Genomic DNA, 23,357 nt, shown 5'->3' with positions numbered 1-23,357 from the left:
ACAGACTGGAAGAATGGAATTCCATCGTATGCTAATGTTTGCGGTTTCGAACGGAAACGTGTTGTTAACTTTTAAAACTTTTCGATGAAACTTCTAAAAATGAATTCCGTATCTCGGAGAGTTCAATTTACTGACAAGTTTGTTGATAGTTATATAATCAATAATACTCTATACTGAAACTTAATGCAAAGTTTACTTTATATTCTTGATTTGGCAAATTCTATTCGGAGTGAAGATAAAAATTCACATGCTTTATTATAACAAAGTTTTTTATATTAAAATTTGTTTTCTCTCATCGTATAAAGTTGCGAAACAATTTGTGCGTTGTTGTTACCTTTTGAAATTACAGAATGTTTCGTTTATTTTAAAATATTCGAAAGTATATTCTTTAATCAATGAATATTAGTTTTACAGCAAGCTTTTGTAGCTAAATATTTTAAAGTCTTCAGAAATCTATAAAAACGCCCGAACATTCAACAAAATTGATTGGAAACAACCATTTTTACTATTCTTCTCAATTTTTCTAATAAACAAACTTATAAACATAATGAAAAATTATTTCGCTACTAAGAATGGTGAAGGCCGATCTAAAAAAGTGTACTTTCAGGATAATACGTGGTATGAAATTATGGATCTTTGGAAACTTACATACGTTTTTGTTCCTTTTTTACATGCCATGAAAATTTGCATTTTATCCCCTACATCACAACGAAGAATATTGGAAGGATTTTTTAAATCAACTTTGTATACAAAGTGCCTCACACATTTAACCTTTCAGCACACACACGGGATATTTTTCATCCCATCCTTTCTCTTTTGTTTAGAAATTCTAGAAATTTATAAAAGTTAGCACCTATTACTTCCTATACCTTCACGGGGAATTAGAAGAAAAAGATTAGAACAGCAGAAATCAATGAAAAAATGTATCTCGTTTTTTGCTGCAGGGTTAGGGTCAAACTGACCCCTGCGTGTGTTAATGTTTCTGTTGCTTTTAATTTTTTAGCTATGACAGCAAACATGAGCAGCAAAGATTCAGATATCTTTTCGCAAGTGTTCCTACTGATATTTAAAATAAGATTTCTTCAGATATTGATAAAATTTTAGAAAATGGTCATGGCACGGAATTTGAATAAAACGCAGATTCTGAATGTTCTAGAAAATCTGGTCGGAAGCATTTTCCTGCTCGTGAAAAAAGTAGAAAATCTTGATGTAAAATGCAAATGTAATACTTGATGTAAATGTCTCTTATTACATAAACAAATTATCTTGAAATTTTAACTAAAAATTCATTTTATAGTGAATGAAAAATGATAAAACTGTTTTTTTTTTTGAGTATGTATACTAAAATGAAAGACAAAAGTAATGGATTTTCAAAGTTGCATATTTCAACTTCTTTTTCCAAAAAAAATTCAAACGTAACTGCATGTAAAATATAGATTTTCTTATTCTTTCAATATTTTTGTACAGAAAAAGCTATTTACTTTAAAAACAATTTTATATGAATGGAATGGAGAAAAGGAAGTGAATACAGAAAAGATTATGGAAAAAAAGGGCTATGTTCAAATTTGGTTTTTCTTATTAAAAATCGCATTTGTGTCTTGAAATGAACATATTGGCATGAAAAAAATATTCATATACTCTGTTCATATTTGATTTTTTATACAAATAACCAATAAGATGAAGAATAAGCACCTGACAATTAGGGGTCATAATGACCACACGGGATTTCTGAAGGGTTTATACAAATGAAAGACTGCCATTCTCGAATGTAATTAAATACTGAGACTTCTTATTCACAAATTTTATTACATTTTTAACGAGAAAATTCATAAAGTCATGACTATAACCTAATTAATATCATCATTAACCTTAGGATTATCATCACCAGATTTCAGATCTAATTACTTCCAAAACCTCCAGATTTCAAATTACTTTTAATTGGTAATCTCAGCAAAGCTGCATTTGAAACAAATCCACATTTTTGTAGAATTATCAATGCACTTAATAATTGACATTCTAAAGTTAATTCAGTGGAATGCTTCGAAGGATTTGGGTAACAAATGCAAGAATGAATAAAAACATTAAAGAAAGCCAAATAGCCGACATTTTAAATCAACTCTGTCTCAAAGAATAAAGAAATTGCTGTTTAAAGTAAATAAATATTCAATTTATGGAAAAAATGTTTTTCAGAAAATAATGCATCACACACAAATGAGAAGGACTTAAAGCTTGTGTCTAGTCTTTTTAAGTGCTTCAATCTTACCTCATTGAACCAAGAGTAGAAAAAGAGATCATCAATTCAAAAGAAAAAAACTTTCACACTAATGGCTTGGTTCTTCGATTTCCTCGAAAGAATTGAATTATCGAAAGCTTGTAACATTTAAAGCGCTTATTCGTTTTATCGGATTTAAACCTTGCGATTTCACTTAATTCACACATTTCCTTTGGTTAATGTTTGATGGATTTCTGTGCAGTTTTTGATTTACTGAATGATGCACAGTTCCAGCTCAATTTCATCTATTTGAATTGTTTTGCAAAAATTTCTTTTAAGTAACGTTCTGCAGAACTGAAAATCATTTATGCAAATAGACATAGAAATAAATATCTTTTACACTAGAAAATATTTCATTTGTTTTGAAAGTAAGGAATTTTCTACACACTCATTTACAGACTGAAGCAAGCATGTACGCACACACCCTATAATAAGAAATAACTATTTTTGCGATCCTTTTCTTTTAAAAAAAAAAAAAAAAAAAAAAAACATAATCTTTTGAAAATGACTTCGTCGCACAAAATATTCATCGTCTGAAAAAAACTATAAATTTAAGGAAAGATGTTTAATAAGAATATATAAAACCAATTTTCAGTGTAACTATGTATTCAGCATCGGAATAGTATAAAGGACTGTATAACTGAGCAATTTGAATATCATAAATATAATAATAACTAGAATAGTATAAAGGACTGTAGATCTGAGCAATTCGAATATAATAAATATATTAATAACAAGAAAACGGAAATAAAAACAATTAATAAAAAATAGGAAAACAGAAATAACAAAGATTAATAAAAAATAGGAAAACAGAAATAACAAAGATTAATAAAAATAAGAATTTTTAATACTTCTTAAAGTTATTTGGACGCTTAATTTTTAATTACCATTCTTATAATATACTGCTTCGGGAAATTTAATTCTTGTTATGAAATATTAATTATAATTATTTATAATATTTATAATTATTTTAATTAAAATCAAACGCTTTGCTTTGCATTGTAATTTTATCGCTTTTCGAATCATATATTTTAATTAAACATATCAAAGAATTCCTGAGAGTTGAAAAGAAAATAAAAGCAAATAAGAATTCTAGTGACGATAAAAATTTGCGGGAAAGAATCTCACAATATCTATGGAACCGTAAATATTCAAGATACTTTTGAAATATTTGATTCTATAAACAGAATCTTTGCTTCCCATTTCTTTTCAGAGGCAGCTGTCTTTGATTCGACTAGGAAGAATTTTATTTCCTCACTTTAGGAAAAGCCTCGCATTGCCTTCTGTAGCTTGAGCTTGCGCATATGTTTGTTTTGTTTCTTTTTTCATCTCGAGGCAGGTGAAAGCTGAAGTATAGAAAAAGGATGTTGGGAAACAGTATTGATTCTATAACCGGATGAGAATTCGATGGCGAAGTGATAGGTCGGAAGACAAATGATCGTCTGGTCTCTTTATTTTAATGTTATCTGAAGCAAATAGTATACAATGAATTAAAACATTGTCACACAATTGAATCCATTTGTCACTGTATCAGTCTGTTAGAAGTAATAAGAATGATAAATTAGTTCTAATTAGTCAATGAAATACGTCGATCGATTTAATCTTTCAGACGGAACCTAAGAGTGGAAAACATACTTGATTTAAACTAGAAAAATAAATATTCCTTTAAATTGATTGTGTAGCGTTCAAAGATAGCAGATGAAAGTTAATCAATTTGTTTAATTGACAAACAAAATGTAACACTGATTGAAATATGCTTGAGATTATATAGGAAAGGTTAAATTTTAATTTAGCGTACTTGAAACTTGATTTGATCAAGTTCACGATTACTAGAAAAACAAACTATATACACTGTTTATAGTAGATCGACAGACTCGCGGCAATCTCATACGAAAAGAAAGTTCATGTTCGTTAACATAAATTAAGTCCAGTGCTCTAAATTAGTGCGAGACTCCTACATGTTAAAGAAGAGTATTTCATATATCGTAATGCATGAAACATCATTCTGAGAACAACTCTGAAGGAAATACATTTGCATCTTCAAAGGAGACTTCAAAAATGGAGATGCGAAGCTCCCGACGTGGTAGTGGTTTTCACTGATATGGTCGGTACAGAAATGGTGTCAGATTGAATGCATCCATACCGATGACGAGACGTACCTCCTACAGGAGGTTGTTTTCTGTGGCCGGTGATGGCCCTTAGAATTCAATCATAGATCTCGCCAATGATGTCGCGTGATTTGATCATTCAGCTTTAGCCGCTTGTATTTAGACGAGCAGAGTAGTCTCTTGTGATTACCTATTACATAAGAAAAAGACATTGCTGAGCATTTTTTTTATTTTGAAAATTTTTTAAATATTCTTCAAAGAACATCGGCGGAACGTGAATAAATGAATGGAAACAGGTTAAGCGATTATAAAAGATAGGAAATTAATACAAATTTAATATTTCTATTTTATAAACTCTAATGAGATACTTGATACAATGCAATTTTTAAAAATTCTTTTTATTTACATGTATTTAGAAATTTGAAAATAGAAGTGATTTCACAGTTTTGACTACTATAATTGCTTTATCCAGTTGTTAGAAACCTTAATTTATATATAGAGCGATATTAACCAAAACTGAATTAGGTAAGTAAGATTTCGACATCGTATTGTAATAGAAGCCAGACTATTATATCTTTTTCATGCCATTATCTAATTTCTTTAAAAAAATTCATTTATTGATTCAATTTTTATTTTAAAACATATTCAACATAAAAATTTGCATCAATAAAAAAATTTTTCTTTTCATTGAAATAAGTGTTATTTTCAAGATCTTTTTCTATTGCTTTTGATTTTCGATTCTGAAGAAAATAGTCTAAATAAACCTTAGGAACTCAGGTATATATTATCAGTTTCCGGCAGCACAATATTTTTGATATCCTAGGAAAGATATTAGAAATTAAAAAAAAACATTTCATAGATTTTCTTCTTTCAGTTTACTAGGTTTATACATCTTTAATAAATTAATGTTTCTATCTAACTAGTCATGGAATTTTTTAGGGGAGAAAAAAAAAGAGTTTTTGCAATAAGAATCACAAGAATGAAAATTCAGCTTCGTTATAAATTTTAATCCAAAAAAATATTTAAAACCTTTTAATTTTTTAACTTAAGGCGACATGGTGCTCGAAAAGTTATCCAAATATAAGTGTTTTTAGAGGCTCATATGATGGCTTGAATCATTCTAAATATACCTATAATATTCCAATGCTGAACCCAAATTTTTTATTATTTTTGAAGCATGACAAGAGAGTAAACTATTTTGCAACACCTACTTTTCGGATTGTTTGTATGAAAAGAGCCTGGTAAATACTGATTTTCAGGATATAATTATAATTGAAATAATTTAAATAAATTCATGGATACGATTCTTCAGTTTTGACAGATTTTGCGCATGAAGTGTTCTTATTTATTAGAATGAAAGATTTAATTTAAGAGTTTTTTACGTTTTACTCGTGTAAAATTAAGAGTTTTTTGCCTTTTATATAAGGGAAATAAAAGTGCAAATATTTTTATGCATGTTGTGAAATTTATGTTAAAACAAGAACTGTGCATGAAATTAGCTCTGAGGTATGAATTTTTTATTCTTTATAATTGTTAAGATTAAGATTATGAGCTATTGATCCTTTTAAAAATATGTTTTTCTTTTTCACATTAATTACACAATTGTAACATTTTACTGCTCCGAATTCTTTCAATTTTTATGGTAAGCAGTTTAAAATAAATTAATCAATATTTTGTAAGGTTGCAGATTATTTAATGGATTTTATATTGTGTTATTGAAGGAAGAAAACTTGAAATTGATATTTCTCTGTATTGTATTTTTGTTTGTATAATATTTTTCGAAACCCTAAAATCTTCAGCACATGAAGTCGGTATGAAATATTTTTATGGACGTTTTGAAATAAAAATTTTGTGGAACTCTGCATCGAATTAATTCTAAGATGTGTAATAATTTAAATAAATTTCTAAGTCATAATATTCCATATAGTCGTTTTCTGTGGTATTTTATAAGGTATTTGGAAAAAAAATTTGTAAGAACAATATGGATATTTAAAAAATATAAATTTTTAAAAAGTTAAAATTATTTGACAAAACTTAAATTTTAGATACACTTTAAAATTCCCCCAATCTTCGGAAATATTACAAAACGATGGAACATGAAAAGAAGCCTTTATATATTAACTGTATAAGTAGAAAGATTTATATAGCACAAATGTTTGTTACGTAATAAATTTTTTAAATAAATTTCTTAGTCACAATATTCTATATCCAGTTTTCGGTGGTATTTTGAGTCACTCGGGAAAAAATTTGTAGGAAACAATATGGATATTTAAAAAATATAAATTTTTAAAAAGTTAAAATTATTTGACAAAACTTAAATTTTAGATACACTTTAAAATTCCCCCAATCTTCGGAAATATTACAAAACGATGGAACATGAAAAGAAGCCTTTATATATTAACTGTATAAGTAGAAAGATTTATATAGCACAAATGTTTGTTACGTAATAAATTTTTTAAATAAATTTCTTAGTCACAATATTCTATATCCAGTTTTCGGTGGTATTTTGAGTCACTCGGGAAAAAATTTGTAGGAAACAATATGGATATTTAAAAAATATTATAAATTTTTAAAAAAGCTAAAATTATCTGACAAAACATAAATTTTAGAAACATTTTAAAATTGCCCCAATTTTTGTGTGGAATAGTCATAGAGTATTATCTTATCTAAAATACAATTAAAGCCCAATTCTAAAAATCAAAAAATAAATGTTTTAGATTGTACAATTCTTTAATATCTTTTTATAGGAAACGTTATAATTCCTTACAAACTTTTTACAATTTATCTACGTTCCTTTGCTCTCTCAACGTTTTTCTACGTTATTTTGCTCTCTCAACTTCATCGACTCTAATAGAAATGGTTGATTGAACGAACTGACCCTGAGTAAACTTCAGTTTCAGAAGCGAAGCACTGTCCAATACAATTGACGCTTTTCGTTGTGATGATTGTACCGGCACGTTTTTTGTTACCTATCGCGAAGACGGAGAGCTCCGACTGGCTTACTCCTGCCAGGTATGACGAGTGTGGCGGAACGCTTTTTTCCTTTTCCGTAGATGGAGTTCTCCGGTATGCTCATTTATTTTTCTGCCAAGTACAGTGAACTTGCCAAGACGATATCCAGCAGATAAATCTGCACAGATTTGGTTATGGATATGTTAAAAATAAAGACCAATCCATAATATAAATTAATAGAAAATGAACCGATTATTACAAAGTTTAGCCACTATGATGGCCACAAAGGAAGAGCAGCCTCTTCTTCTGAATAAAGATATAACAAAAAAGATACAAAACAAAATAAGTTTTATTTTAAGTTATGAGATCAGTCATTTTAAAACTATCCGAAGTAATTATTCAAAAAGAGGATTACAGTACACTCTCGAATATCCGGCCTAATGTGGCTGAAGGTCTGGCCGGTTAACAAAAAAAGCTCGATGGACCGGAGTTCTACGAATTCAATTTCTTTACCCACCAATACCAAAAGACGAAGTTTTTATACCAAAACTTACTATTATAATTCGCATTTTCCCACTTCTTATCGAGTACTAAGCCCTCCATTTATCTCAAGCAACGTTGAATGTAAACGCGGCAGCGGCCCGTTAAATCATAGAAGCAGTTGCCGGTAGCATGTCGAGTTAAAAATGAAGGCTCTCTACTGGTAGTTTATATATGTTTATAAATTACACTGCGTGTTTCAAGAATTTATTAGAAAAAAGTAAGTTAAGGGATATAAATTGTTCACATTTTAACATAAATTCTGTAATGTCCAATTTAAATGCAGGAAACATAAACAAAACATTAACGTAAACCATAGGCCTGATTCTTAAGAAAATTGGGTCAAACATTTTATTTGTCACTGTTAAATGATTACACAGATATGAAAAGTTAACCCTAAAATAAGAGTCAAAACTTTGAGTTTTTAGATTTTGAAAAAGTCCTTAATAGATGACTTAATCGACGCTTTGCCATCCTCATTTAATTACGATCTAAGAAAACTAGGTCGGATAGTCGCGAACCGGATACTCGGGGGTGTACTGTATCTAGAAAGCTCATAATGTCTTATTCAGTATTTGAGTCCTCCCGCTGGTGTGGTGTGGCGTGGAGAGGGGGGTGCCATCTCAGGTGTCGTCCTCGTCATCTGACTGCGGTTCAAAATTATGAGGTCCGTTCCAAAATAGCCCTAGTGTTGCTTTACAACGGGACGTTAATATAACTAAACTAAACTAAACTAAGTTCAGTATTTGAGCTTTAACAAAAACGAGAGAGTAAAAAACTAAAAAAATTATGCAAGAAGGAAAGAGTTAAGAAAAAAGAATTGAGCTCCACATCTCGTATTCTCTCTTTATTTTATTAATATTTTTTTTCTTTAGATTAAATAATCTATGCAGCAACAGAATTTTCAATTAAAGAAGAAGGTGCTAATTTCTTTACCGACATTTTTCTCTTTTATCACCATCATTAACGGTCAAATGATTTTCATATGACTAAAAATACTTCACGCCTACCAGGAAATTCTGCATTAATACTTTCATCAAACATTTACGACTCAATGCTAATCAAATGCGGAAATTCAACTGCAAAACGAAAATTTAGAATTTACTTGGAAAAGCACTGATTTAGAATTTCTCGATCTTTTTGGAATTCGTAAATTGATTCATCTGATCAAAATCCAAAGAGTACCGACATCTTTGCTTTACTGATTTTGATTTTAACATTTGCTTGGAAACACAGTGTTAATTTATTTCCGAAATCAAACTTATCTTTGATGTAAATTAGCTGGAAGGTGATAAGAGAACTCTAAATTCTTTGAAGAACGAATCGACAACATTCATTTCCTTCCCTTTTATGTCGCTCTGATTGCTTTAAAAATTCTTTTGGTTGAATGGAATCATATAATTCAAATATAAGAATCTTATCTATGCACTGGACCAAAACACATGTTATAATTGAAATTATAACCATTAAATTTGTTTTAATGTTATAATTGAAATTATAACCATTAAATTTGTTTTAAATTTAATATAACACATGCGAATTCTGAGAATTTTATTTATTTCTTTGAAACTATCGATTTAGGATTCTTGTTTTATGAGGTAAGTCAAATTTTCTAAATTTTAAGTATCCTTGAATTTCTTTTCTGACTTTTTTATTACGAAATTTACGAACATTTATTTAATCTTTTATTTTCATTTCTAACTCTTACAAGCGTTTTTATCAGTTTGATATTTTTTCACCTGATCAGCTACATCAGATAGGATATCGCCGTGTTTCAATGTTGCTTATTTTTCATTATTTATGCGCCTTTTTATAAAGTTAGTAAAGAAATTATGTAGTTGTTTTTGAATGAAATATTTGAGTACAATTGTGAAATTATATATTATTTTAAGAGACGTGTATGAATTTTAATTTTTCATAGCGGTAAAAACTTTTTAAGGTACACGAAATCTAAGACGAAAATGGACTACTTTTTAAACAAAATTTCTGTCTGCAATAGAAAACAGACGATTTATAGATGCTATTAATTAGTGGTTATCATCCCTCATTTATTATAAATAATTACCTGTCAGAAATGAAAAGTTCATAAACGCATTAATAAAATTGAATTGTAAAAAAATACATCTTTATTGTTACAATCAATAATGGGGACTGTTATTGAATGGGACAAGACAAACTGTCTAACCTATTAATATCAGCAACTGAATAAATATATTTGGAATTGAAGATAAATTCTTAAGAAACTTTTGCCTTTTTTTACTAAAATGAAAGTATAAAATAACCAATTTTAAATTAATTATTAACTATTATCAACACACAATTAATAAAAAAAGTTGAATCAGATAAAAATGTAAATAAATATGGAACAATATTTTTTTTACTCCTTGTATATTACATTATCCTTTAAAATCAATTAGCATCAAAATAAAAAGTGATCAAGCTTCTAAAAAATAATGTAACTTTATAATTAGAAAAAGTAATGAGCTAAATTTGTTTGGGTTTCCAACGCAAACAATTACAGGGGCTTTCACACAGTTTAGTTATGCCTATGTTATTTTCTAATTTATTAACATTATTTTAATTTGATGTAATATCAGAAATTTTGCCGATTTTTCAAAAAATGGAAATATTTTAAAAAGGCTAAAACTATGCAGTTTTCTTTTTTTATCGGTATTTTTCAACATTTTCAAAGCCATTTATCAAAAAAGAAAAAGAAAGGATTCTTATGTATCGACATTTAAAAAGAAACTCATATCTTTTGGTGCTCCTGTATCTTAACGGCAATTTGTTTACTAAGAAAAAGATTTTGAAGCGACAGCGCGTAAAAATGTTGATATTTCATCACAAAGTTGGTATTCCTGGAAATCAAGAACATTGACACGAAAATGTTAAATTCTCATAAGATATTGCTGTGACTCCGTGATAATGTAAATATATAAATATAATGAATATAAATATAAACACAAAAATAAAGTGAAGCGAGTAAGGATTATTACTGTCACAGCGTATCGTAAGATAAATTCAATCTAGTTTTTAAAACTCTTTTCAATTTTGAATTAATTTTTATTCAAAAGGAAAAATAACTTTAACTTCAAAGTGAATTTCATCAAAATTTAATTTGAAAACATAATCTTGCACAAAAGAGGTTGTTGATTTGCGAATATTGCCATCTGAATACTTTTTGACTTGACGTTGAATTTTGAAGAAGAAATTGATGTGTTTGTTCAAAAGAAAGTACAAAATAAGCGATTTTATATTATTTGTGAAATATTATCAATTCACAAAAATAAAAAGTAGCAATTAACATAAAGATAAAAGTGAATTATATTCTTTTTATACTGTACGATTCTTTAAAGTCAACTTATAATATTATAATACGTAGCTTTTTTATTTAAACGAATTTAATTGTTACTTTTATTAAATGCTTTTTATTTATATTTGTAAATGTTAATCAGTGATTAACGTAAATATTTATTTCCTAATTGAAATATTTGGAATAAAATTTCTGTACTGCTAGGGGTTAGCTACTAAATGATAAATATCGCTTTTTTCTTGAAATTACAAATATTTTTTTTAATATTCTGTAAGTCAATGAAATTGAAGGAACGGATTCACTGAATTCTATTACTGTTTGAAAATGATTTTTTTTATCAAAAAGTTATAAATTGCCGTCTAAATTTTAGTGAAAAAATCCAAATAACTTTCTCATTATTTTGAGCAATATATTTTAGTGAAATTTTCATGAAAATATCAATTTATTTCTTATGATTTGACTAAAATACTTTAACCTTGAACTACGTGATTTTATTCATTCGTTTTTTTAAAACTTTATTAGATTATTTTGAAATAACAGAAAATATGTTATTGAAATTCTTTATCTATATAAATTTTTACAGATTTGAAATATTTTAAACTAAATTTATTTCATTATTTAAAAGAATTTTAACTTCATTATAAAGGATTCATTCTTTCATTAAGAATGAATTTTATTCTAAATTAAACTAAAATTAAAAATTAAATTAAAAATTAAACATTATTAGAAATCCCAGTCAATTAAAATGGCTTTTTAATCAGTTAAAATGTGAAATCTCAAGAAATTTTCCAAATGTAAGGTACATAAAATTCTATTCAAAACAGGCCTGTAGCTGACGTGGAAACTGAAAGAGCGGTTTTCTTCCGGGATGCGAGTTGATAGATTTCGACTTCGGAAGTTGAGTTTTTGATCATTTTGATTACAGCTCAGCATTGAAAATGTTATGCATACAAATCGTATAAACTTAGGGAATGATGAAAACCCTATAGCTGGGAATCCATTAGATCCCTTTCATAAAACTCTTCATGGTTATGCCCTCCTAATACTTTACATATTTCTATTTTCTTTAATGTTTGTTCAAATGGGAAATATATGCAAAACGAGAAGGAATATTTGAATTTAATGTATCTAAATTGTAATTTATCTGTCATAAAACATCTTGACAGAACGACATAAATGTCAAAATTTTATTTGCTTATTTTAAACTGCAATTAGTTCAATTTATCATGAACTTACTTTCTTCTTCAGAAGAAATACTATAAAACCGATACGGAAGCGAAACAAAACTGTATAAATTGATTTAATTTCATCAATTCTTTTACTTCATTAATTATTCAATAATCTATTCACACATACTATATTTCATTCAATTATCTATTATATATTCACATACATTAATTATTCAATTATCTATTCACATTAATTATTCAATTGTCTATTCACACATCTATATTACACAGTATTATTTGTTTTTACTATAAATAAGCGAAAACAAAATTCAGGAATATTTGTGGTTTTAATTGCACGCCAGCCTTGTTACCTCAGAAGTGTTGCTTTTACAGGCAGTTTCTAACAATTAATTGGATAGACATTTTATTAGTTACTTTAAATAACTCAAACATTTTCAGTTAAATGTTTGGTATAATATGGCTGACATTATTATAACAAGAGCTTAATTTTCCGTAAAGGTAATGAAATCTCTCTTATAAGTTTTATAAATCTCTATAATCTCTTTTCTAGAAAATCTTTATATATTAAAGGACGACAGGAAAAATCTAAAGAGCTTTTCAACTGTAAAATTTGAATTAAGGAAATGGTATCAAAATTCAGGTCGCAGAATAAACTGGGAGATAATTTGAGGCATTTTTTTCTTGCGTTTATTTTTATCTCTAAAATGGGATGAATTTGTTTTCTTACCACTAAAAATTTTAAAAATATTTTTGAGATGTGTAATTGGTTCCAAACAGCGTTTATCTTTGAAAGAAATGGTTCTGACGCATAACTATATACTTTTACGGCATTTACGCATTTTCTTTATTTGGGAAAATGATCTAAAAAGCAGTTATGTAATATTTCCTACAAATATTTACAAGAATGACAGCAGTTTTTTCTTCTTCGCTGTTACCATCACCACATCATGCTTCAGTAAACATAATTGTTTGCAAACAGAGAAAAAAAAAATTTCTCCTCTCTCGCTACAAATGACCCGATACGAGAGAATTATGTACTTACTCACCAAGTAAACTGATTTCTCCTGTTGTGTGTCAAAATTGTGAATTAAGTCAATAATTTAAAAATAATGCCGATTTTGTGTGTTTTAATGTGAAATGTCACCTAACATCATGGTGCGTGAAAAAAGCTGGGTTGCCTGAAAGCGTTTACAAATTGAGCCTTGGCGATGGTTGAGTGAGCAAACTTGGCGACGAACTCGAATGGGACTCCACGTGGCAACCTGGAGAGTTCAGAACGTGGTTTGGTATCAAAGCAGAGGGTAACGTGTTCGGCGACTTCTAGAACAATAGAAGAACTTCCGAACTAATTCACCTGCACCGTAGGCTAAGCGCTTCATTGTGACCGGTAAGTGTGTGTTGCTAAGAAACGGGGGTAATGTTCAGCATGTCAAGTTCTCGATTTGAAGTTTTGTGTAGTTCTTTTGTTTTAATTTCTATTGAAGGAAGAATTCAGAAAGAATTTCAAACTTTTTTTTCTCGCAATTTTTTATTTCAAAATATTGGGAAATATGATTTATAGAAAAAATATTTAATTAAAGAACACAATTTTTACAATTACTTAAAAAAACAATTTCACTTTATTTATGTTTTTATCACTATTTAAAAAGAGTTCGAAATTTATATTTTTACTTATTTTGTATATTTTTATGGCATCTAAAAATCCCAGTTCCATTAAATAAAAAAATTAGATAGAAATTTATTTCAGTATCGTGTTATATTCCGAATTTTTTAAAAAAATGTTATTATATGAATTTCAACTTTTTTTTATTACTATTTAGAGCAGTAATGAATTATCTATAGATGTGAGTTTTATCCTAATTTTAAAGTGCATAATGAGATGCAATTTTGCTTTAATACTGAGAAATTTAGCTAAGCACTGTAGGCATTTTGTATACGTTTTCAAAAAACTGAAAAACACCCATTATCTATAATTATAATTTATTGCCTTTTACGTTTATGTGACGAGATAAATTCAATACACGATTATCATAATTTGCTTAAAATATTTCAATCCATTCGATGCCAATGAAATTATTTATTTTTTATTTTAAATATTTCTTGTTACTGAATGTATATCTATGCCAATATTCCTATTAACAAACTACTGAACTAAAAAAAAAAAAGAAAAAGACATTTGATTGAAATACTTCATATATATATATATATATATAGTACATAATATAATATAATATATAATAGTTACATGAAAGGAATAGGGTTTCTCTCAGTTATAATAATTAAATTCTTAATTTAATTGGTGATCAAGTGACTTTCAGTTTAATTAAAAAGTGAATGAGTTCTATAAACTTACTAAAAGTTAGCTAATAATATAATCTAAATAATGAAAGATAGTAACTAAAACGAAGAAAAAAATATTGCGGTTGTTATTTTTTTTAATCGAAAATTAATACAAAAGTTACAAATTTATGCAATGAAATCAAACCAGAATCAACCATTTCATTTCAAAACTGAATTTTTAGACAATGAAAAAATGTATCTGACATGAACTTTTAATCTTGGGTCATTTTTTATATAAAGTGTAGGAATTTCTCGGTGATCAAGCTGGAATAATTATCAGCGGAACTGAATCGCAAGAAGCAGCGAACAGAAATGACCCCGGAGCAGACGAGCAGAAAGAGTTATTAATATTTATTAACGTATTAACGTCTCATCTGTCTTTTATCTCCAATCTGTCTAATATAAGAAATGTGTCACGATTATTTTCCATTTCCTACAAGTGTGATAAAATTTCACTAGATATGTTATCACTTACTTTGTATACTTAAAGTATTTATAGCTTTTAAAATTGTTTTCAAACTTTCAATTCTGTTAAGAGTAATTTAGCGACAGATAAAAAATTTTGGATATAATATGCACAATATTGTTAATGTTTGAAATTTGATAATATTACTATTTTTTTTTTAATCTTTTACTATTTCATAACAGTTAATAGAAAATTTAAAAAGTTGCCGAAGAGAGATGGCTTTTAACAATTTCGATTTTAGCATTTAATTTTTTTTTAATTTTTACATTTTTGTTTGATTTTATATTATATTTTGAGAAAAAATAATATAAAGTCAATCACATGTCTACATATAATAAGTAACATTTCATAAAAATTTTAAAATAGATAATATAATTTTTAAAATTATTTTATTGGCTTTTTTGTATGCTCTGAAGATTTCGAATGTTTTTGATTAAATAGTAGTTTTCTGGATCCTTTGAAAAATCGAATATTTTTAAAATTCGAAAAGACACTACAGTATGTAAATACATATGGCAAGTGGTTATACAGATATACTAGAAGGAAGTACTTTTTGCTTACATTTTTTTGTTTATTTTATATCTTTAAAATAATTTATCAATATTTTTGCTAGGTCACTGAAATGAAAAAGCATTTTTCAATTTCAACAATTAAAAACACTTAAAATTGAAAAAGTCTGTTTAAATTTGCCTTTGAAAATGAAAGCACCATTCTTTAATTCTGATATATTTTGTATAACTAACGGAAAATACAAAAATAATTCTTCAGCATTTTTTTTGGTAAAAAGAAAACATTAAGTAATTTAAGTTTCATTTTTGTCAACAACAAAATTTATTTTTAAGAACTGCGTCAGCAAACAATGAAAATCGTTTTCAATTGCTGAAATATCTCAATAAGATATGGTATTCTTTTCTCTATATGAATGTTCTTAAACAGTTATTACATTTTTTAAACATAATCATTGCTTAGATTTTATGAATAAAATTATCCTCAGTAAAAGGAAGTTCTAATTTTGGGAGAAGGAAGTTATTAAATTTACCACATGTGATTTTGAGCTCTTTGGTATCGCATGTGACGATATTTACTTCAGAAATTCAGTAATATAAACTTTACACTCAGATTTCAATGTAAAACAAATTCTTAGGGTTTTCTCTGAATTTTATGTGTTACATAGATTTCATTCAAACTGACTAAAAATAATCCACTTGAGTTTTGAAGAATGTACTTGATTTCATGAATTTTATTCATCCAAATAATATTTTTTAAATTCCAAACTTATTCTTTAATTAACGAGGCATCATCAATTCATATTTTTAACATGGAAATTCTTATGTATATCATATCTTACATTGTTTGTTCTTTTTACTTTCCCTAATAGAGGAGCTCTAGTCTCAATATTATTACTCAATTTGGATTTTAAATTCGCGTTTTAAGAAAAGTGATTTTGAGATTTCATAACATTGTATAATCTTGTTACTTTCTTGTAGTTTTAATAGATCGACAAAAAAGTAAAAAAAGAATGCCTGTTGCATGATAAATATCTGAGCAATCATAGCTTTGGCTTTATGGGGGGGGGGTCGGGGGGCTATAAAATCATTATTAGGAAGAGTGTGAGAAAGTTTTATAAGGACCACTTCCACTAGTGTAAATTAAAATTCAATCTAACGCATTAAAAATAATAATATTAGATGTAATTATTGCTTAAATGCAAGAAAAGGAGATGACTGCTCAATAAGGAAGACAAAATCGGCTTTGCTTTTCCCAGATGATTGCTTTATCACCAAGTATACATATGATGGAAATATGCTGTATTTTTAATTTATGATTTCTTTTTATATATAATTCAATACTAGAACATAAAACGATTTTCCTTAATAGCTCATGTTCACAAATTTTCATTCTCTGTTCTATTACATGAAAGTATAGATTTGTTTCTACGCTTACGATAATCGACAACATTAAGGAAGCGGAAAATTGGCTATTCGCAATTTTCGGTTTAATAATGAGATTCCATATTTCCATACTGCTTAAATTATGTATGGCCGGATAAATATTTATTTAATATTGAAATTTCCGTGATGTGTGTTGAAAATCCATCCATTTATCCAGTTGAGTATTTTCGGATGGAAATTTGGCATTCTCTTCTTCTTTCTGCATTGTATTCCAGATTTTTAAAGAAAAGATAAGACATGGCGTTTATTTCGATTAAAGTGAGCAGAATATTTCATTTGAACGATTAAAGTAAATCACAATTATTTAATATTAATTTTAATTTTCTGATACCATCTTCGGCAAATAAAGTAATTTGAATTCATTAAATTTTAGTTACTTTATAATAATAATTGCTTTATAAAATAATTGGTGAAATTTTAGATTCTGCGTCACACAAGAATAGTATGTAGAAAAATGAGCTTTCAAGGTTCATTTATGGTGCAAATGTTTTGTATCATTCGAATTTGTATTTTTAAAATCTTTTATTTCATTATTTTCATTATCAAAGCGGTTTTTAAGTTTAATCTGTTACAAATACAACATTCCAAACACATGCTGAAAATACTTTAAATTAAATATTCATAGTTTTTATTGACTTCTTTAAACCCTTCTTTTGTTATGCTTATTTATATTATCGCATTTATATCAAAACGTCAAGTCTCAAAACACACACAAGAAAACGTACAAAATATTGATGCTGCAGCTGAAACTACTAGCAACATGTGGTATTTTGTTACAACAATCACATATCGTATACAACAATTTGGGAGCAGATGTAACTGACTTATACAAGTGTTTAGCATCAATACATGGTTTTTGGTAAATTTGGCATGCATTTCGTTGTAGCAGTGGCGATATCTCTCTCCTAAGCTTTGACCAGTTATTTCAAAATATTCAATTCTGTTACCGAGTAGACTTTTCGAGACTTAATTTTACTAATTCTGATTGAATAAATTTAGTGTTATTTTGTTTTACTTCGATCCCTAATTGTTTTCAGGTGAATGAAACTTGTGAAACTTCCAACCAGAAAATAAGTTGCAGAGCAAGTTAATTTAAATTGCTAAATTTCCTGTTTCTTTTGAAGCAATTACATTTTATCTTCACCTTTGAAATTTATCGTTGAACTCGTTTCGATTGAATTACGTCTAATTGAGTTTACATTTAATGCTAATATGTTGAAATTTATTTGGACGATAAAATGCTCATAATTGACTTGATTTTCTTATGTATTTTTAAGAGAAACTTGAAATTTTCTTATGTATTTTTAAGAGAAACTTGAACTAAAAATACTACGAAGCGCTCATATAGAAAATAAATGTAAGGATTTTTTTTCTTTTGCAAAGGAATATTTCCTATCTTGTAGTGAATTGATGGTTCTTAATTTTTCAATAAATTTTATTTAAAATTTTTGTCTTCTGATATGTATAATTTAGCATTCCATATTGAAATTTTTAATGTATAACAAGTTTCAGACTATAACAAGTTTATTACTAGCAAATTAATTGAAAATAATATCAGACTACTGATATTCTGCGAGAAATAGCCCTTGTATTATGTTAATTATTTTCTATTTATAGAAAGCAATGAGGATGTTTAACTATTAATAAAGATTTTTTCCACCAACTTCCTTTCATTAAGCCATAAGAAACCAAAGAAATGCGCAGATTATTAGAGAATATTATAAGCAGTTTTACTCTTTTCTCTACTCAGTTTCTGTAATTTTTCTTTTAAAATAAATAACGGTAACAATTATAAACCTTTGAGAAAAAGAAAAAGCGTATTAACTAGATAGTAAAGATTATCTGAAATAGATTTGAAAAATATAAGTACAGTTTCTTATTGTTAATATATTCGGTATTTTTCAAACTTAGCCTTTCATTCTATATGACTTGTTTAGCAATCAACCCATAATCTACTTAGTGATATATCTCATTTATTCCTAGAATTTCCTATAAGTGTGAGTTCCTCGTATCGCAAAAAAATCTCTTGGTCTTTTTCTATATAATTTTGATATTTGCCAGTTGAATTACCTACAATTACAATTTTGATAACATGTCAAGTTTATAAAATCTGATCTATTCTATCAGGGCTGCTTAAAGAATTTAATTCTTATAGAAAGTAGTTGACAAAAGTGTAGAGCTCTTAGTGACGCGTGGGACGTTGGGAGACTATCGAAATCCTGAGTGTATTTTTGAAAAGAGTTTCTTGTAACCTTTTTCTACCGATCGAGTTAAGCTCCCCGAGGAAAAACCGTTCTTTTATTCGTGTTATTTCTTTTTTCCTTTCCTGCTCTTAAGTGTTAGAAAGCTAAATTGACAAGGTAGCTGAACCGATGGCTTCGAGGTTTTGGAGGAAAGTTTGAAACTGAAAGAGAAAATGTGTTTGAAGCATTCAAATATTTTTTAGGGTATTTTAATGTAAAATTTTGTTGCATATAACTTAGGCAAGCATTTCAATTCAAGAAATGAACATAAAAAGTGTAGTCAATGAGGTGACATTCTGATTTCACTTCGGTCAGCTATGCCAATTTTAAGGATGGAATTATTTGTGATTTTTTTAAAAAGCGTTAGTGTTGAAAATATAACTTTTGTAAAATTTATATATGAAATGCATTATTTTAGTATTGCTGAGTTACATCAAACAACTAAAGTTAGATTTATTTGTAATTCAATATAGAAATTAGTGCTCAAAGGTGCTTAATTTTTTTGGTATATATCTTGGAATTTGAATCATTTTCAGTATTTTATGTAGCATGATATTATTCGTACGGGTCTTTTAGACAATTATCACCTTATCCATGCATTAATCTATACTTAAACTTGATAAAAATTGTATTTAGAAATTAAATTCTCATTGTAACCAATGCATTAGATGTATGCACATTTATTTGTGCACAAAAATTAAGTAAAATCAATTAAAACTTGTAATTTTTTATTTAATATAAATAATTTCGGAAAAAATTTTAAAAAATAATGCACAGAAAACCGAATCCTGAAGTCGCGGATGTGAAACCAGCACCTTGATGACAATACTGATCGGCTGCTCAACAACGAACAACTACTTATTAGTGTATAAAGCATACCAAAAATTTGAAGGCTGTTTTCTCAGAATTGGTTGCCTATTGCGTTTTAAGATTTTTTTTTTATGAAAAAACTATATCCTAAAAATATAAAACCATTATATTAAATCTCATCCCAAATTCAATTTTCCAACCTGTGCCTTCTTCTTGTTGGTATGATTTCGATAAAATATCGAGCGAAGATTTGAATGCATTTTATTCTAAACTGATAAATTTGAGAAACTTCATTTGTTTAAGATTTTTTTCGATAAAATACAAGTTTTGAGTAAAAACAATTTTTTTTTCAAATAAAATACAAATTTATTAAAACCACTTAAAAGTGCGATTCACTTTATTTAAAATTACAAATTATTGTTAAAAAAAGGTGAAAACAATAAACTTAAATATAATTGATAGCATATAAATGATTTCTTTGGATAAAAAATTTTGGAAGAATAAAAATGTCAGTTATTAATCAAGTTATAATTTTAAGGAATATTTATTTTTAAAATTGAAAAGTTTTAGTGAAATATTTTATTTCTTTGAGAATTTAGATAGGTTCTACCTGCTCAAAGTTCTGATGGTTTATAACGCAGCGAAAGATTCATAATAAAATACTGCTTCTCTCCAGTCGCTTGAACTTTTTCTCTGAAACATTTAAATCAACGAAAAAGCAGTTACCATTTTTTCAAATTTCTATTTACCAGACTTTATTTTCCTGTGCATCAAAGTATCAATAAAGGAAAAAGGAAGCATTTTTGTAAACTTCTGATGTTAAACTCAGTCAACCACAGACTATATGGATTTTAAATGTATTTCGTGTTTTATACATATATCCATAGTATTTCTTTCTATTAAACTTACATTATTCAATTCAAAATTTTTAGACTTTAGAGTAATTCTATTAATCATTGCTCTATATTTGTATCTTTTGAGGCTATGGGAAACAAAATTCTAGTTTCCATTTAAAATGTTTATTCTTATGTTTTTTCTGGAAATGCGATTTCAAATGCAGGAAGATTCAGAAATCTAAACCATTTCTAAAAATCATTAATTTGAAAACAAAAATATATAACGGTTTAATTTGAAGACAAATGATAAAAGAAAGATGCTGTTTGAATAGAAAAAGCTTATATGATATCGGTTTTTTTTCAAGATGAAATTAAAAGTTGCCGCATATTTCACAATGTAAGCCACTGGATGGTCCTGCATTTGGGCGTCGTTGGGTTACATAGAACACTGAGATGGGTAACGGTTTTCTAATGTTCAGACTGTCGTCCTCCATTAAGTAACGTATCTCTCTGACAAGAGATCATATATTTTACATCAGCAAGAACTATTTATGATGGTATGACAGAGTCTTAGTAACATAAATGTATTTTTTAATGTTGCTGAAAAAGATGCTTTCCTCGTCTGATAGCCGAACTCTTGAATGGAGGATGTAAATTTTTTTATTAGGAATTTTTATAAGGATATTTTTTTATAATGAAATAGCAGAAGTTGTTACATAATTTACAATCTAAGCCACTTGATTGAAGACTATAATGTTATATAGAATAAGACATTGAGGAAGGATAATGGTTTACAAATGCCCAGTGTGCTGTCCTTCATTGAGGAACTTATATATCAGACGCGGGACCTTTTCAGGGAGACAACAGCACACGCTTTAAAACAACAATATTGCAAACTGTTTTTGATGGTATGACGGAACTTCAATAACAAAAATGTTTATTAATACTACTGGAAAAAGTATGATTCCTCAATTGACAGTCTAGCTCTTGAATAAAGGACGCAAAAAAAAAAAAAAAAAAAAAAAAAAAAAAAACTGATTTCGTGACTAAAGGAAAAAATTCGGGTTTATTTCCTTTTTTCTTCTTTTTCTTCTCTTTTCTTTCTTTCTTTTTTTGGAAACGTCATATTTCTTTTCTCGTTGCAAATGATGGACTTTTAAAGTTGACTTTCGTGAATCCCTTTGTGGTATATAGTCTGTGTAATACATATTTATGTTAACATAAATTCGGTATTAAAGAACACATAAACGACATGTTGAAGATTACTTATCTTATATTAATATTTATCTTCGGTTAAGAAGTATCTTAAAATGAAAGACAAAAAAAATCACTCATAAAACAGCATTGTTTGTACAGTATCTGTAAGACCTCTTTGAAAGTATTGTCTCAGGAATGCTTAAAATGTTTAATCTAAATCTTCCAAATAAATTTACATTTTAGCTGGAGAACTGTTTGTATTATAGTTAAATGAGCATACCCCACTAAATGAACTCTGTCATCAACGATAATTATCTTGTAGCTGAGTTAAGAATCATATCCCTTCATATCACATAAACTTTGAGAGAGATAAAACCATTGTTTTGAAGTACTGACAAAGGCATATTCTCTCAAATGGGCGTAAAATCTTAATAAATGTATGCATTTTCTATATCTCTATTTTCATTGAAATGAATAATAAAGATATGGAACCATAAATGTTAACTTCTGACTACATTACTTAATGCAAGAATCGAGCCTAAGATAAAGATTGGTTCTAACTTATTTTCCAGTTCCATTCTTTTGTATTTTAAACAATCTTTTGAAGATTATAACGATTTTGGCTTGTAACAGCACTGAAACTTATTTTAACTTTTATATATTGTTCATTAATTAACAGAATTGCTATTCATGGCGTTTAAAGTAATACAACATCTATTAGCAACATCTATTAATACAACATCTAAATAACTTTATTTAATGAATTTCCTCAACAACAGAAATGCAATCATTCTGATGTTTTCGCTGTAATAGATTTGTTTGAGTGACTTGGAATCAAATCTGAATAACATAGTTAATTTGTCATTCAGATGAGTACATTGATTAGTTTCATAGAATTAGACAATTGACCAATAATAATTTGAATAGCTTGTATATTATGCTCATCTTGCCAAGAAGGGGGAGTAATGAGTTGTCTGTCTGGGAATCTTGAGTGTGACTTGTATTGCACAATCTTACATCCGTAATGAATTTTGAACCTCAAATTGGTGGAATATTTGATATAAGATTAGATAGCAAAATTGTTCGACATATTGATGATATAATTTGTGGTTTAGGCAGTTAAATACCTACAAATAAT

The 23,357-nt window shown here is 27.7% G+C and overlaps 1 protein-coding gene across 1 annotated transcript in view; it reads left to right on the top strand.

Annotated features, from left to right (window-relative positions):
* The first annotated feature begins 13,645 nt into the window (after window positions 1-13,645).
* LOC129961018 (zinc transporter ZIP3-like) overlaps window positions 13,646-23,357 on the top strand; it is a 210,706-nt gene continuing 200,994 nt past the window's right edge. Inside the window, exon 1 of the mRNA XM_056074811.1 lies at window positions 13,646-13,762. The gene's annotated coding sequence lies outside the window, so the exon portion shown is untranslated. The remainder of the gene's footprint in view (window positions 13,763-23,357) is intronic.

This window comes from Argiope bruennichi, chromosome X2, assembly GCF_947563725.1.
Source record: "Argiope bruennichi chromosome X2, qqArgBrue1.1, whole genome shotgun sequence".
In the NCBI taxonomy this organism is placed as follows: Eukaryota; Metazoa; Arthropoda; class Arachnida; order Araneae; family Araneidae; genus Argiope; species Argiope bruennichi.
Note: the sequence above shows the minus strand (reverse complement) of the source record. Positions and strands in the feature narration are given on the sequence as shown.